The sequence below is a fragment of the Pantherophis guttatus genome, chromosome 5 (assembly GCF_059756535.1).
Source record: "Pantherophis guttatus breed Tessera chromosome 5, ASM5975653v1, whole genome shotgun sequence".
Lineage (NCBI taxonomy): Eukaryota > Metazoa > Chordata > Lepidosauria > Squamata > Colubridae > Pantherophis > Pantherophis guttatus.
The window spans coordinates 126,407,787-126,421,590 of record NC_142067.1 but is presented as its reverse complement, the minus strand read 5'-3'; positions in this window follow the sequence as shown (position 1 = coordinate 126,421,590).

Here is a 13,804-nt window from a genome sequence, read left to right as displayed (position 1 = left end):
TTACGTTTCATTTTCTCCATCGTCCCTTTTTCTTTGGTTACATTGTATTTTCTAACACTAGTAAACTTAAGTTTATATATTTCTATACATTTATTATATGCATGTTTTATAATTTTAAATTCTTCCCTGTATTTATTATTCTTTATTTCTAGACTCAAGCCATTCATACCATTTATTCCAAATTATATAATAATTTGTCTCTTCTTTTTCTTTAATTTCTTTTGTTAATTTATCCATCTCAGCACATTGTAAAACTTTTTCTATCACTTCTTCGTCTGTTAGAGTTTTTTCCTGTTTCCAATTTTATGCATATGTTATTCTTGCGGCAGTTATGATATGTAGGATCAGATATTTTATTTCTTTGGTATATGTTCTCATAAGTATTCCTAGCAAGAATGTTTCTGGCTTTTTTTCAATTGGTTGATCTATTATTTTTTCTAGCCATTTCTTTATATATGTCCAATTTTTTTTGCCGCCGGGCACATCCACCATAGATGGTAATATGTTCCATGAGTTGTCTTACACTTCCAACAAGTTGGGCTATTATTTGGGAATATCTTTACATCTGTACAAGATTCTTAATACTACTCAAGCAAAATTATGAAAACAATGTGTTTAATCCACACAGGAAGAGTTAAATTAGCACTGAGTTTCCAAGTTATATTGTTTATAGGAAAACCTATTTATTTATTTTTATTTCCTTAACCAAAAAAGAAGACAAAAAGCTTTCCACTCTGTTTTTGCTACAGGCTAGAAACATTTCGTTTTAGTTATTGTTGTTGTTTTAATTGTGGTGTATTTTAGAGTATCTGTCCTGGTAATAATTTAATGACTATATTTAAACTGAGTGCAGGACAACTCATTAAGCCTGTGATTATTTGCATACATTTTGTGCAAAGCCTACAGAGTAACTTCTCATTCATCAGTATCTTATAAATTATTTAGTCAAGGTTAGAATCTCGCCTTAAGGCTTGACACCTGAATTTCATAAGGCCATCTGCTTTTGAGACAAAACATGGAAGAATTTTCAGTTTGGTTAAGATATGCAAGGGAGTTTGGGAGCCTTCCAACTTTACATTACATTTTACATGGCAAAAATTTGGGACACAAATAAATATTATCAGACATCCACATGCCCAGTCATTGGGGTTGATACATAGTTTAAGACAGCTTTCCCTGGGTTTGTATAGATTCTCAATCATCCACGTCATGGTTGTCCCAAAGGTGCTTTTTCAGGAGGCAACTGGACTTGGTTTTTTTCTTTTGAAGACATTTCACTTCTTATCCAAGAAGGTTCTTCAACTCTGACAGGATGGTGGGGAATGGAAGGATTTATACTCCTTGCAGACAGCTGATCATTTGTATCCTCTAAGTGGGTTGTTGAAGCACTTGGAGGTTTATCTGTGTCCTCAGGGTTACCTGAGGAGCACTCCTGGTTCCTGTAGTCTGCAATTTTTTCCTCTGGAAATCCATTCTTGCTCCCACACCATTCCAAGGATCTTCATCCCAAATTGTATAGCTAAAAGTCTGTAGAGATTCTCCGTCATCCACGTCTTGGTTGTCCCAAAGATGCTTTTTCAGGAAGCAACTGGACTTTCTGATTTTTTTTCTTTTCTTTTTTTCTTTTCCTGGGTCTGTACTACACTGTGGGATCTTTTGTTTACTTTATTGCAAATATGATAAAGTTTAAAGAGTGTTCTTGCTAAAAAAAAAACAAAAAAAAACACTATACAGCCTTTGGACTTACAGACAAAATATGTTCCAGTCTGTTCAAGAGCATAGGGGCCAGGAATTCTTTAAAGCAGCTATGTCTTCCCAGCTTCAGATGATCCCAAGAAAATAAATACATGCTTGATGTAAGGGGTTGCCAACAGCACTTGTATATTCTGAAGCTCTTTTTGGCCCGTTGAATCAGCAGTGATTATAATACAATACAATACAATACAATACAATACAATACAATACAATACAATACAATACAATACAATACAATACATAATGTGATACGATACGATACGATACGATACGATACGATACGATACGATACGATACAATACAATACAATACAATACAATACAATACAATACAATATAAACAGAGTTGGAAGGACCCTTGGAGGTCTTCTAGTCCAACCCCCTGATTAGGCAGGAAACCCTACACCACTTCAGACAAAAGGTTATCCAACATCTTCTTAAAAACTTCCAGTGTTGGAGCATTCACAAATTCTGGAGGCAAATGGTTCCACTGATTAATTGTTTCTAACTGTCAGGAAATTTCTCTTTAGTTTAAGTTGCTTCTTTCCTTGATTAATTTCCACCCATTGCTTCTTGTCCTGCCCTCAGGTGCTTTGGAGAATAGCTTGACTCCCTCTTCTTTGTGGCAGCCCCTGAGACATTGGAACACTGCCATCATGTCTCCCCTAGTCCTTCTTTTCATTAAACTAGACATACCCAGTTCCTGCAACCGTTCTTCATATGTTTTAGCTTCCAGTTCCCTAATCCTCTTTGTTGCTGTTCTCTGCACTCTTTCTAGAGTCCCAACATCTTTTTTACACCGTGGCAACCAAAACTGGATGCAGGATCCAAGCGTGACCTTACCAAGGCCTTATAAAGTGGTATTAGCGCTTCACATCATTTTTGTACAGCTAGAAGAAAAAGAAATGAAGCAGTTTGTTGTACAGTAGCAGCTGTGCATGCCAATGGCAGAGGTCTCCCATGTTACTGCTAAACTGCTTCCCTGGGAGAAAAGGTTGTGTAGGACTGTGTCAGAATTAAAATATGGATGGATTTGAATCCGGTCCAACCAGCCACCTCAGTTCTGAAATGACAGATTCTGAATTGCCATGGATCTTTCTTTCTTTCTTTCTTTTTTTGTTTAGCTCTGTCAAAGAGCAGATGAATATTGCTAATGGGAGAAAAAAAAAATAAACATGCCACGGGTAACTGTGAGGCTAAATGTAGTAACATCAAATAGGTGCCCTTTTGAAAAGTAAACTGAAGTTAAATCATATTGTATTGAACCAGCTGCTAACAGAAATGTTTGAAAGGAGAGGTAGTTGCTAAGGAGGCTTTCCAACACATAAGGAGAATATATTTGCCTTCCCCTGGCCTCTCCAGTTCTAAAATCTATTTTAGTTTATGATCTGCAGAAATCCAACAGTTTCACTAAAGGTAAAGGTTCCCCTCGCACATATGTGCTAGTCGTTCCCGACTCTAGGGGGCAGTGCTCATCTCATTTTCAAAGCCGAAGAGCCAGTGCTGTACGAAGACGTCTCTGTGGTCATGTGGCCAGCATGACTAAATGCCAAAGGCGCACGGAACGCTGTTCCCTTCCCACCAAAGGTGGTCCCTATTTTTCTACTTGAATTTTTTGCATGCTTTCAAACTGCTAGGTTGGCAGAAGCTGGGACAAGTAACGAGAGCTCACCCCGTTATGCAACACTAGGGATTCGAACCACTGAACTGCCAACCTTTTGATCGATAAGCTCAGCATCTTAGCTGCTGAGCCATCGTGTCCCTACTTACCTTCACTAAAGGAGCTCCTGTTTTTAAAAATGTAAAATCTGCTGTCCAGTTGTGGCATGTTAATTTTTTTTGGGGAAAAAAAAGGACTCTGGATTTTTAAAACAGGGCTTACTTTTCAGTAAAGAAAGCTGCAGGTAATATTCATTTAGCTACTGAAATTGGGATGACCAGCTCAGTCATGAAGTGAAGCAGTTGCTCGTTGAAACGGCAACTGGGATAACAATTGTACTTTCTTTTTGTTTTAGAGACCTGTGAAAATTGGATTGGCTATAAAGTTATTTTTTCAACACCGTCGTAATGGTGAACAGTAGCTAAACAACACAGTCACTAATTGAGGATTACTTGAAAAGCAGTAGCTTTCTATCCATATTCCTATATTCGATGGAGGGGGCAGACTAAGCAGGGTATGATGCATGAACGTATGTCATATATCTCCCTCTAAGGCTAGATTCAGTCATAAAAGACATTGACAAGGGGCTCCCCATTTGATAAACAATAATAAGTAAATTATATCAATATTATTGCATGGACCATAGGTTAGAGAGAGTGGCTGAAGTATTACTATTATGAGCAGCTCAAGGTTGACTCAGCCTTCCATCCTTCCGAGGTTGGTAAAATGAGGACCCATATTGTTGGGGGCAATAGGCTGACTCTGTAAACTGCTTAGACAGGGCTATGAAGTACTAGGAAGTGCTATGTAAGTCTAAGTGCTATTTCTATGCGATTGCATGTATCTTGAAGCACGTATACATTCTAGAAACGGTCATGAAGAGATGTGAATTATTAGCCAGTGATGTTTAAGACGTTGTTGTCTTAATTGACTTCTCTTTGACTGTAGGTGTCCATGAAGAGAGTGATGAAACATGCATTGTAACACAAACTGCATGTCTTACACAATTGATTTTGATATCATGATGCAAATATGATGGTAGCCCTGTACTCATCGTTAACTGTTTCCTGTAAAGCTGTGTTGGAAGAAATGTCCATCTGGATTCAGTTCCAAGTGGAACTGAAAGACACTGGAAACATGGAAGCTGCTTGGAAAGATGGTTTAATGGTGGACAGGACCACATGGTTTGAGGTCCTGGGCAATCGAGCACATGAGGAGAGAGAGAGAGAGAGAGAGAGAGAGAGAGAGAGAGAGAGAGAGAGAGAGAGAGAGAGAATTACACCCTCTCTTGGGCCCTGCCTTGGAACTTCCTGTTCCTGTATAAGGGCAGGTATCCTGATTGGTTGTCAGACTCCCATGGGGCCATGCAGGGGTAACTTTGTAGGTTGTCTTGAGTCCCAAGCTTGGTTGAATCCTGCTGGGTGATGAGGTAATGAAGCTAATTCAATCATGTCCTGAGGGTGAAGGTTTTAAGCTGAAATGGGGGGCAGGGAGCTGCTTTGTCTTTAAAAACCTGTTTCTCCTTTTCTCATCCAGGGAAATACAATATTCTGCCTTTTTAATATTTCCTAGAATATTTCATTCTTCTAGGAAATGGGTGGGTGTTAACTTTCTTACAGCTGTAAAGCACTGTGAAGCAGTATATAAGTCTAAGGGCCACTGCTATTTGGCAGAGGATCAGTTCTCATTCATTTCATTGCCTGCAAAAGCCGAAAATCCTTTCAAGAAATCTATCTCGGTTATCTTTTCTGTACCGGCCCATTTTGTAAAACCGATGCCTTCCATCTACAGTCAAAAAAGCTGCGGGAAAGAATATCTATAGGACCATTTATGGGCCTCGTCAATCTGTCTGCGCAGGAGCCTCTTTAGGATTTATTCAAGGCGAGGCCTCGTGTCCTTTGAGGTGATACAGGCTTGGCACTATGGAAACACAGCTCTCCATTCCCAAGAGGGAGAAAATGTCTTACCTTCTCTGAAATTTGTCTGGCAAGGTGATTAGAACTGACAGGGCTGCAAAGATAAAATGTATTCTTCTTCTTACGGTGGAAAAAAAGGCCTTTGCTTCCCAGAGGAAAGACGTTTCAAATTTTAGATGTTCCCCAGCCATACAGCCTTCCCATGTTCCCCTATTTCTCAAGGGGGAAGGTTTTCCTCTGTTTGACTGAAGTTAAACAAGGACAGCAGAGGTGGTATTCAGCCGGTTTGTACCAGTTTGCCTGAACCGGAAGCGGAAATCGTGGATGGGCCCGCCCACCTGCCCCAGCTCTATGCCATCCTATTTAAGGACGTTTTTGAGACCGGGTGCATGAGTGAAAGGCACACATGTGAGCAAAGCACATGCATGGAAGGCCGGTCACATGAGCGGAAGGCAGGCGCGTGTGCGAACTGGGCTTGTGCATGTATGAAACAAACATGCGTGCATGGGGCAAACCAGTAATAAAATAATGTGAAACCCACCGCTGAAGGACAGGGTTGTGTTAAACCTTCCAGCTTTTAAAGCCATCTTCTCTTCAATGCCTCATTAACCTTCTGAGCAAACCTCGAAGTTGATTCAATGGATTAAAGTACGGATAGAATTACAAGCGAGCATATGAATAGACATACATGCCTTTTTGACTAATTAATTGAACACATTTTGATATTGCCAAAACATTCTGTGGAAGTGTGTCTAAAGATATTAATTAATCTCCTCTTTGAGTCTCTCAAAGGGTTGTGTTTTTTTAAAAAAAAAAACCAACCACATCAAGAAGAATTTTAGACAAATCCAGAAAGAGTCCATTAATAATTAAAGCTATGTATTTATAACAGAGACTCCAAGCGTTAAATCCAAGCATTAAAAAGTAAAAAACAAAAACAAAATAATAACAACAAAATCATCTACTCCTTCTGGCTATGCTGACATAAATAAATGGCTGTTATATAGCAGGTTACTCCACCGAATGACATTTGTGGTATAAAAAGGATGCTAAATACTAATTTCTAGGTTAAATGTATTATTAGCAAATTTTCTCTCTGTTCCTCTATCTGGTGCCACGTGTATGATCCCTGAAAAAATATATCAAATAGGTTATAATTACCTTTGTTTAGAAAATGTAGATCTCCTTCATAAAATAAAGGAGTATTTGATCTCGGGTTATCTATTGCAGCAGACAACTGAAATGATTAATACTGAGCAGTGGTGGGATTCAAATAATTTAACAACCAGTTCTCTGCCCTAATGACCATCTGGGTAGGCATGGCTTGGTGGTCATGTGACCGTGTGGGCATGGCCAAACTCAACGTCACTCACATCGATGGGCACTTTGCCTTAGCTGTTACAATGTAATAAGGGTTAACCAGAGAGGCAGTTTCTGTAAGCAGGACAATAAGGATTAAGCTAGAAACAACACCAGAATATTTCCTTCCTGCCTTCCTTACAGGAAGCCCTGTAAAGTGGAAAAAAACAAAATAAGATTTCTTCCAAACTGCTTAGAAAGTTAACAACCGGTTCTCCCGAATAGATGTGAACTGGCTGAATCCCATCACTGATACTGAGGGTGGAGTTCAGGGGTGGGCTGCTGGGGGTTCACAGGGGTTCATAAGAACATTTAGCTAAGATTCTGTACAGTTCGGAGAACCCCCAAATCCCACTCCTGGCTGGCCCCGCCCACCCTGCCTGCCCCTCCCAGGAGTCCCCACATGGCCCATTTTGGATGCAGGCAAGTGCAGGGTGCATGCAGAGGCTCAGGGAGGGTGAAAACTGGGCCTACCGGAAGTTTGGGAAGGCCGGAAATGGGCCTGTTTCCAGCCTCCAGAGGGCAGAATAGCAGAATAATGGAATAACAGAGCAGAACAACAAAATAACACAATAACAGAATAACAGAATAATAGCAGAATAACAGAATAGCAGAATAACAGACTAGCAGAATAGTGGAATGACAGAGCAGAACCACAAAATTACAGAATAACAACAGAATAGCAGAATAACAGAATAGCAGAACTGCAGAATAAAAGAATAATGGAATAACAGAGCAGAACAACAAAATAACACAATAGCAGAATAATAGCAGAATAACAGAATAGTAGAATAATAGCAGAATAACAGAATAGCAGAATAGAGGAATAACAGAGCAGAACAACAGAATAACAACAGAATAGCAGAATAGCAGAAGTGCAGAATAAAAGAATAATGGAATAACAGAACAGAACACCAGAACAACAATATAACAGAATAACAACAGAATAGCAGGAGAACAAAATAACAGATTGCTATTGGGTTTAACAAAACTGCAGTATTTTTCAGCGGAGCAGAATAAGGGGTATATTTAAACGGTAGAAGAAAATGTTGCCCATAACTGATGCAAGTCAGGAAATAATAGGATGGGGATACCTATTTTCCTGCTTGTGTATTTTATTAATTTCAGTGGCATTCCACTGCTTGCCTTGGATGCAGCCCAGAAACAAGGTTATGAAAGAAATAAGTGAGGGGAAAAAACACAAATAGTTGGCTGATGGATTAATGCACTCTGGCACAGCAAGATTTTTAATTTTATTTGTTTTGCAGTTGGGAGGGGGCCTAAAATTTAATGGATTGAAATAACATATCAACATTTATGTGTTTTTAGAAGGTAATAGGGCAGGAAATAAACATTTGGAGCATTGCGAGAGGTGACAGATGACACAAACCTAGGAAAGTCAGGAGCAGTTTGGCAGCAAAAAAAAAAAAAAAGATTATTTTCTTTTACATTTTTTTTTTAAAATGTGGTTGGGTCAGGGGTGAAATCCATCAGGTTCTGACAGGTTCTGGACAACCGGTAGCAGAAATTTTGAGTAGTTCGGAGAACCAGCAAATACCACCTCTCACTGGCCCAAGAGTGGGGGGGGAATGGAGATTTTATTTTATTTTATTTTATTTTATTTTATTTTATTTTATTTTATTTTATTTTATTATTTTATTTTATTTTATTTTATTTTATTTTATTTTATTTTATTTCAAATTTATATACCGCACCTTCTCCCAAGGGACTCAGGGCGGTGTATAGCCAGATAAAAACATACAATACAAACATTAAAAACAATTAAAAGAATATATATTAATTTGGCCCCAGTTTAAAATAACAAACCAATTAAAAATTAAAAATTTAAAAATATGTTAAGCCAGCTGGCTTGTTGAAAAAAGAAAGTTTTAAGGGCACGGCGGAAGGCACCGAGGTCTTGGATTCTCCTTATCTCTGGGGGCAGCTGGTTCCATAGGATAGGTGCCCCCACAGAGAAGGCCTCCCCCTGGGGCTCACCAGCCTACATTGTTTGGCTGATGGCACCCCGAGGAGGCCCTCTCTGTGGGAGTGCACGGGTCAATGGGAGGTTGTCGGTAGCAGCAGGTGGTCTTGAAGATAACTAGGTCCTATGCCATGGAGCGCTTTAAAGGTGGTAACCAACACCTTGAAGTGCACCCGGAAGGCCACTGGGAGCCAGTGCAGCTCACGCAGGAGCGGTGTTATGTGGGAGTGCCATGCAGCTCCCATAATTAACCGCGCAGCCGCATTCTGGACCAGTTGGAGCCTCCGGGTGCTCTTCAAGGGGAGCCCCATGTAGAGAGCGTTGCAGTAGTCCAGGCGAGAGGTGACGAGGGCATGAGTGACTGTGCACATGGAATCCCAATCAAGAAAGGGTCGCAACTGGCGAATCAGGTGAACCTGACAAAAGGTCCCTCTGGCTACAGCCGTCAGATGTTCCTCCAAGGATAGCTGCGTATCCAGGAGGACTCCCAGATTGCGCGCCCTCTCTGAGGGGGCCAAAGACTCGCCCCCAATAGTCAGCGATGGAGTCAGCTGACTATATCGGGATTCCGGGAACCACAGCCACTCAGTCTTGGAAGGGTTGAGCTTGAGCCTGTTCCTCCCCATCCAGATCCGCACAGCCTCCAGGCACTGAGACATCACTTCAAGGGCATCGTTGGGGTGGCCTGGGGTGGAGATGTACAGCTGGGTGTCATCAGCGTACTGGTGGTACTTCACCCCAAAGCCACGGATGATCTCACCCAGAGGCTTCACATAAATGTTAAACAAAAGGGGCGAGAGGACTGACCCGTGAGGCACTCCACAAATGAGAGGCCTTGAGGTCGACCTCTGCCCCCCTGCCAACACAAACTGCGACTGGTCAGAGAGAAAGGAGGAGAACCACCGTAACACGGTGCCCCTCATCCCCAACTCTTCCAACCGGTGCAGCATGATACCATGGTCAATGGTATCAAAAGCCGCTGAGAGGTCTAACAGGGCTAGAACAGAGCAGCAACCCCTGTCCCGAGCCCTCCAGAGATCATCTACCAACGTGACCAATGCCGTTTCCATGCTGTGCCCAGGCCTGAAACCCGACTGGAATGGATCTAGATAAGACGTTTCCTCCAGGAATTGTGGAAACTGTCACGCGACCACACTCTCAACAACCTTTGCCACGAAGAGAAGGTTGGAGACAAGATGGTAGTTGGCCAATCCTGCTGGGTCCAGGGAGGGCTTCTTGAGGAGAGGCCTCACCACCGCCTCTTTCAAGGCAGCGGGGAAGTAACCCTCACTCAACGAAGCATTAATCATTCCCTGGAGCCAGCCTCGTGTAACCTCCCGGGAAGCCAGTACTAACCAGGAGGGACACGGATCCAGTAAACATGTGGCCGCACTAAGTCTCCCCAGAATCCTATCCACGTCATCAGGGGTAACAGAGTCAAACTCTTCCCAGATAACGTTCTCAAGACTATCCTTGCCACCCTGCCCAGATCTACCCAGTCAGAGTCCAAATCCCCCCGGATCTGAGCAATTTTGTCATACATATATTGTCCGAAATCCTCAGCCCTGCCTTCCAGGGGGTCCTCCCACGCTCCCGGTTGGAGCAGGGAGTGGGTCACCCTGAACAGGAGGGCCAGATGATTCTCTGATGATGCAATAAGAGCGGAAAAGTAATTAAACTTTGCTGCTTTTATCGCCACTAAGTAGGTCTTAATATGCGACCTTACCAGTGTTCGGTCAGATTCAGCGAGACTGGCCCTCCAACCACTCTCCAGGTGTCTTTTCTGGCACTTCATCTCCCTCAGCTCCTCGGTAAACCAAGGAGCCACGAGGGATCGGCACCAGGTCAGAGGCCGCAGAGGCACGACTCGATCCAAGGCTCCACCTTGGGGTGTTTTGCAGTATACTTTCCCCAGGAGTGGGGAAGGAATGGAGCTTTTGCAGTATCCTTCCCCTGTCATGCCCACCAAGCCACACCCACCAAGCCACACCACGTCCACTAAGCCGTGCCCACAGAACCGGTAGTAAAAAAAATTGGATTTCACCACTGGGTTGGGTCCTAGAACTATTTTTATAGGAAAGAAGGATAATATAGAGCTGAAAACCACCGTTTTATCCCAGCAATTTTCTTTTTTCTTTTTTTTTTTTTGGTGACTGAGAAATTGGGAAACTTATTGCTGGCAACAGGAGTTGGGGATTATCTAGAGAAAAAAATATCCTGTGTGACAAACAGAAAGGAACGTGAAATCAGTACCTATTTTATCTCGCCCAAGTGGAATATTACAAACATTTTTAGAAACTGAAATTTAGTATTTCATAGTTTCCTATTATGTGTAAACAGAAGTTAATCATAATTATGCTTATTGGAACAGATCACTATTAGTAAACCATAACCTAAAATGGTTATGTTTTGACCCAGCTCTCCATACACGCCGAACCCTCTTAAGTTAACTCAAAGGTTCCTCCCCATCCAGATCCGTACAGCCTGACTGCTCTTTAGAAGGTCCTGAAGATGAAACTCAAATACTTTGGCCACTTAATGAGAAGGAAGGACTCACTGGAGAAGAGCCTAATGCTGGAAAGATTGAGGGCAAAAGAAGAAGGGGACAACAGAGAACGAGGTGGCTGGATGGAGTCACTGAAGCAGTAGGTTTGAGCTTAAATGGACTCCAGAGGATGGTAGAGGACAGGGAGGCCTGGAGGAACATTGTCCATGGGGTTGCGATGGGTCGGACACGACTTCGCAACAAACAACAAAAACAATCTGAATGAAACTCATCCCTCCAAGGACAGGGACATGGAAGGGGGGGGGGGAAACAAATTCTGTTTTCCTTTGTTCAGCAACCTGTACTCAGGACTTGCAAGAAGAAAACGAAATGTTAAGAAGCAGATAGAAATAGTTTCATTTGTTGATTTTAACCAACTAGCCACTTCTAGGCTTATTGTAGAAGAATTGTTTTCCCCTCTCAGGAAAAAAAAGAAAAAGATTTGAGCTAAAAGTTCTGTTCTGGGTTATATATAGTTTTCTCCCTTAAGCATAGCTATGGAAGACAACAGAACAATGGAGCCATTCAAAGTCTTTAAAAAAAAAACTTATTTGCTTTGAATTCAGCTCCCCTTTATGTGTGACAACTTGATGCCTTTTGTTCTACTTTATACTGTCATGTGTAGCTTCATCCTTTGGATCAGCTGTAGGGAATAATCCTCAGAGGATAAAAATCACCTACTTATGTGCTTGCTTCTCAGAGGCGGGTGCAACTATAGAATTCTACGCTATCGACACCCATTAGTGGACTGGATGAATCTTTTATTTCAGGAAAATAAATAATTTCTCGGGTTTGTTTTGAACTCAGGCACTCATCGTTCAGTAATGAAACAACCTTGTTTACGAAAATCCATGCTGAAGAATATAAGAATTCATTTTTTAAGACTCTTTTTGCTTCAAGGGACTTCATAAGATATCGGTTCCAAACGAAGTAGGAGTAGAAAGGTGAGCTATTTTCCCGATTTGTCATTAATGGAGTACATGTTGTACATAAGATAGCTTTCATTGAGGAATATCTACAGTGCAGTGATGGGTTCCTCTCGGTTCGGCCTGGTTCGGCCAAGCCGGTAGCGGTGACGATATGACATCACTGAACCGGTTCTCTTTGTTCGGGAGCTGGGCCTCCCGCCCCCACGTTATTCTTACCTTTTATTTGGCCCCACCCCCAATCTATTTGCTGCCTCCCGAGTCTCAGCTGATCAGCTAGAAGGAAAAAACCTGTTTAAACTCTTGCCGCGGGGCTTCAAAGGGCCGCCCTACAGCTTATCAGTGTTAAAAGGCAGTGTGGTGGTAGACCAGTGCCTCCAAAAACAAATGGGTAGACCAGTACAGCTCTGCAAGCAGTTAAAAGCCTGGTAGACCAGTACCTCTGCTAAATCCTAAAGAATTGTCACATGACCATCAAACCACGCCCACAAAATAAGCCACACTCACAGAACCAGTAGTAAAAAAAAATTAGAACCCACCCCTGCTACAGTGAAAGAAATTGTCAGCTGGTATCAATATGTCTTCATGCATCACACATACGTTATGAATGAATAATAGTGAGAACTTGTTTGCAAGGGGCTCACAATATAATATTTGCATGAGGTTGCTCATAGTTAGAACTTTAGAATAACAGAGTTGGAGGTCTTCTAGTCCACCCCCCTGATTAGGCAATAAACCCTATGCCACTTCAGACAAATGGTTATCCAACATCTTCTTAAAAATTTCCGATGTTGGAGAATTCACAACTTCTGGAGGCAAGTTGTTTCACTGATTAATTGTTCTCACTGTCAGGAAATTTCTCCTTAGTTCTAAGTTGCTTCTCTCCTTGATTAGCTTCCACCCATTGCTTCTTGTCCTGCCCCCTTCAGGTGTTTTGGAGAATATCTGGACTCCCTCTTCTTTGTGGCAGCTCCTGAGATATTGGAACCCTGCTATCATGTCTCCCCTAGTCCTTCTTTTAATCAGACTAGACATATCCAGTTTCAGCAACCATTCTTCATATGTTTTAGCCTCCAGTCCCCTCATCCTCTTTGTTGCTCTTCTCTGCACTCTTTCTAGACCAAAACTAGATGCAGTATTCCAAGTGTGGCCTTACCAAAGCATTATAAAGTGGTATTAACACTTCATGCAATCTTGATTCTATCCCTCTGTTTATGCAGCCTAGAACTGTGTTGGCTTTTTTGGCAGCTGCAGCACACAGCTGGCTCAGATTTAAATGGTTGTCTACTAGGACTCCAAGATCCCTCTTAGTTAGTTATAGTTAAGACTATATTTTGGCATTTTTATACCTGATGTCAGGTTTCGATGTCGTCTCAAATAAAATAAATTGCATTTCCAAACAGATAGTCTTTGAAGAAATCTTTCATTTTATTAAGCACGACAACCTGTCCCCGATCATGGCGTAGCCAACTCTGACTTTCTGACCCCAATCCTTCCCTTTCCATTCCCCAATTCTCTGCGTCTCATTGGCCCTCTTCCAAATCACTTTCCCCATATCTACTACTTAAGCTCCCAGGAATGTCCCCCCTCCCATCTCATCTCCTAGGGGACATTATCTTCAGGGAAAATAAGTAGATGAGAAGTCAAGCGTCCTCTTACG